We start from the raw sequence: 4,625 nt of genomic DNA on the forward strand, positions 1-4,625 counted from the left end.
AGTGAACAAGTAAAATAGGACATACACACTATGTCATGTTCTGGGCTCCGTTGACTTTTTCACTTCAATCTCATTCTGGTTTCCCAGAGGCATCCTGGGTTTCAAATACCCCAAAATTTGGGGTTTCCTTCCCAGATGGATCAGTGGGTAAAGAATCTGCCTGCAATGCTGGAGACACAGGAGATGCCAATTTGATCCCTGGATCAAGAAGATGCACTGGAGAAAGAAATGACAACTCTGCCCAGTATTCCTGCCTGAAAAATCACAAGGACGGAGAAGCCTGGTGGACTGCAATCCAAGGGGTCTCAAAGAGGCAGACCCGACTGAGCACACACTGAGCAGACACACACACAGCCCATGGATGGAGTCTACTCCTACTAGTTAGATGGAAATTTCCTACCTACCGCTGCACTGCCTTCACAAGGGAAAATAGGTCGCCAAGCTGTGCCTACATTCATTACGTCGTGTACTTTGTGCATCCTTCTAATGTGATTATTATGCAAAGACCCAGACACATCACTGCGTCCTCCAAAAGTCCTTGTGTTGTACTTGCCAACCATATGCTGAGACGCAACACCTTCTATCACAAGTGACATTAAGCGTCACATCGCCTTGTCTCTGAAGACTTGATGGTTGAGTAGCCGCTTCACTGCGGGAGAGAGAGGAGCCGGGCCACCATGTTTTGTTCCCAGGCTCATGCAGGGTGCTTGTGGATGCGTGAGGGGCCGTGCAGATGGCTGGGATTTCAGGACCAGCCAGAGGATGTCCAGGTGGTATGTCATGTCCGTTGGCTGCATCTCAGACTTTCGGTACTAAGAACAGAGTGATGCTGAGAGCAGCAGGCAGAGCCATCTGTGTAAATGCCACTTCCAGCTGCGGGCAAGACAGGGGCAGCTGAGTATAACTGGGAGGTCTCTTTTTGCCAAAAGAAGGATGATGGATATTTTGGTGGTGTGTTGTTCTGCTAAGTCCCTTCAATCGTGTCTGACTCTTTGCGATGCTATGGACTGTAGCCTGCCAGGTTCCTCTGTCCATGGGATTATCCAGGCAATAATACTGGAGTGGATTGCCATGCCCTTCTCCAGGGGATCTTCCCAACCCAGGGATTGAACCTGTGTCTCCTGCATTGGCAGGTGGGTTGTTTACCACTAGTGCCACCTGGGAAGCCAGGTGGTAGGATTGTAAATAGGCAGATGTCTTCATGGCTGGGAGAGCAGTTCGTCTTCTGAACTTAGGTGACTTCCCTGCCTATGGCCCCTTCCCTTGCCTCGTGGGCTCCACACTTGTATGCTTCTTTCTGGTCTTGACTGTGGGGAGCAAGTGGAACTGTGTGATGCCAGCGGGGCACACGCATTTCTACCCAGCTCTCTCCCCACCCCAGGCAGATGGGAAATCATGGCTGTCCAAAGCCTAGAGTTTGGAAGGGTGAGTCTCGATTCTGTCTCTTAAGCTCTCAAGATTTCTGTTTCCTCCCCTGCCATTTTGAGAATAATTCTAATGCTATCTTGGTAGTGATTTAGGGATAAACAAGATGATCCATTTAGAGATGCTTATCTACCATTTATCATTAACATAATGTTGTGTCCTTTAACTTGCCTCCCTCTGCCACTCACTGTCCCACTGTCATTTTTCAATGAATTATTTTTTAACCTATATAAATAAAGCTCTACTACCCGGCTATTTAACCTTACTAAATTCATCATCCTTGACAGTAGCTACCTCAAGATGCAAGATGTACCCTCCCTCAAATAATTAATTCCAAAATGTCAATTCAGTGTTACCATTGCAATACAAATACTACTTCTACCAGTTTGCAATTTTAATTTTCTCAGTGATTTTTTTTTCTTTTTAATTAGAGAAGCTCAAAAAGAATACATTTTCACTACAAAAAAAAAAAAAAGAAATGGTAATTATGTGACACAATGGAAGTGTTAGCTAACACTGTGATGGTAATAATTTTGTAATATGTAAGTGTATCAAGTCAGCACATTGTACACTTAAAATTTAGGCAATGTTATACGCTGCTTATATCCCAATGAAGCTGGAAAAGATACATTTTCTGCCTGTTTCTTGCAAGCCTTCTTTGAACTAAAAAAATGATTCCCAACAGACTGGAGGAAGAACTCGGAAAATAGTGGAGTCTTAGAACAGAAAGAAATCCAGAGGTCACCTGGCTCACTGTCCAGGACAAGAAGAAATCCACACGGCCATGAGTCTTACTCCTGTCTGGATTTTAGAATCACCTGGGAACCCCTAAGAATCTAAGTGCCCAGGCTGTATTCCAGACTCATTAAATCAGACAGGATTGAAAAGATTCAGATAGTCCCAGTGGGCAGCTGTCAATTCAGAGAGTTGTGATTTAGAGATGTGTCTGCAGATGGTCACTCCACCCTTGATGCAGGATCTTACTGGTGAGGAACTCAATCATCTTATGAGCTGGTTGTTTACTTGGTTAGTGTCTTACAAAAGCTAGGGCTGCTATAATACAACATCATAAACTGGATGCTTTATACACAATAGATACTCATTTATCACACTTCCGGAGCCAGAGAGTCAGAAATCAGGTGCCAGCATTGCCTCTTCTGGGTTGCAGACATCTTCCTTGCCACTGTGTCCTCGAATGGAGGAAATGGAGGAAAACAAAACAAAACAAAACTCACCTGCTCTTTGGCTTCCTCTTATAAGGGCACTAATCCCTTTCACGAGGGCTCCACCCTCATGACGTAATCACATCCAAAGGCCATCTCCAGAGACCATCACTCTGAGGATTAGCATTCAATGCATGAATTTCTGGAGGACACCTTCAACCCACAACCGTGAGATGCACTGAGTGCCTACCCCCAGCTCTGGTCAGTTGGTGCCGTGTGGAAAAGCAGACTGAGCATTGCCAGGTATTTTATTTGTGAAAAAAAAACCTGGAAATGAACATGCTGTTGGTTTTCAATATGAGCAATTCATTTAAAGATTCAAAGCACAGGGTGGGGAAGATGCACTGTACTTTCAGGTCATTGAGTTTGTAACGTCAGCTGTGTAGGGCTGGTCATCCCTCTGAGGGGCCCCAGGACAGGAAGGGCCTTGGAACTGTTTGGAGAGAGGACAGTTGGAGAGAGTGGTGCCTACAGGGGTGATGGAGTGAAGATGGAAATGGAGCCAGGAGGCAGACAGAACTGCTGCTCAGTGAGAGTGAAGGCAAAGGGCTGATGACACACAGCCTCTGCCCTCCTGATGTGTGTACACTTTCCCTTCTTACCAACAATGCCTGATTGGAAAGAGTAAGACACTCATTATCCGAAATCCTCCTATGACCTCCTTGTCTCCCTGCAATCCCCCAGAGCCACCGTGCACAAAGGAGACTGGAATTTTCCATGATCAGAGGAAAGCAGATGCTTTCCATTTAGGCTGACCTGGAGAAGGAAATGGCAACCCACTCCAGTGTTCTTGCCTGGAGAATCCCAGGGACGGGGGAGCCCGGTGGGCTTCCGTCTATGGGGTCACACAGAGTCGGACACGACTGGAGTGACTTAGCAGCAGCAGCAGGGAAGGTCCTGCAGGTTGTGACTTGGGGTGGGAGTGGGAGGAAGGAAAGGACCTTAAACAGGACTTGACCAGCTTATGGAAGAAGTTCTTCAAACAGGGCTCGTTTCCTTTGGCTTATCCAAGGGGTCGGTGGCCTTAGTTCTGAGAATGCCAATAGTTCAGCGCATTAATGCTTCCCAGATGAAAAGAAAAAGGAGCAAGGTCAGGGCTGAGCTGAGCGTTGGCTTCATCACAGGTGTGCAGGTGACAGGGCTGGGGGAAGGCCACAGCCTAAGGAAAGGGAGGCTACCGGGCGAGTGTGGGAATCCGAAGGCCACTGTCCAGGGCCCAGGGTGAGCTGCATAGCCCGCGGGGTCAACTGGCACTAGAGCAGAGAGGAGGTGGTCCACGGCGGGTCACGGGGAGAGGCCACACGGGGGGAGGGTGGTAATGGCCGTTCCTGGGGCATCTTAAACAGTCAACGCTTGAAGTCAAGGGTTAATCCTCATTATCTTTTTCTCGGTAAAGAATTTGATTCTTTTATTCAAAGGAGATTAAGAAGGAAATGGCAACAGGGATAATTAAAATAAAGTGGACGAAGGGAAAGGACATGAAAAGTGACATTGGCTGTAAAGACCGAAGGTTAGGAGATAAGCTCTCTTCTCGACTGCATTCCAGTTCTAATCTGAATAGAATAAAGACTTCTGAAATACACATATACATATGACAGATGTTTTTCCACTTAAAAAAAAAAGCAAAGAATTCTTTACTTGGACAGTTTGGTTGCCAGCCCTTGCTGGGTAGGGTTGAAATGTTACTTTTCTCAGATTGCCTGTTCTGACCCCAGAGTCTTCATCCCATACTTGGGCCGAGGAGCCCCTGCAAGTCTGAGAGGCACTGGGTGCTGTGCGCCATGACACGCCCTGGGGACAGGGGGCTTGTAGGGACTCTGGACCAGCCCCAAAGGAGTGCTGCTGTTTGGACCTCAGGACGGATGTTCAGCTGTGGGGAGGGTTTAGGGCAGCCTGAACGGTTGACCCATGTGGCTCAACCAAGTGTCAGCTCCCGTGGGGGGGTGCTCTGTCTGTTGCGGCAATCTGGCGCAGAGC

The sequence above is a fragment of the Moschus berezovskii genome, chromosome 18, assembly GCF_049115385.1.
Source record: "Moschus berezovskii isolate FMDL1 chromosome 18, NW_MosBer_1.0, whole genome shotgun sequence".
NCBI classification, from domain to species: domain Eukaryota; kingdom Metazoa; phylum Chordata; class Mammalia; order Artiodactyla; family Moschidae; genus Moschus; species Moschus berezovskii.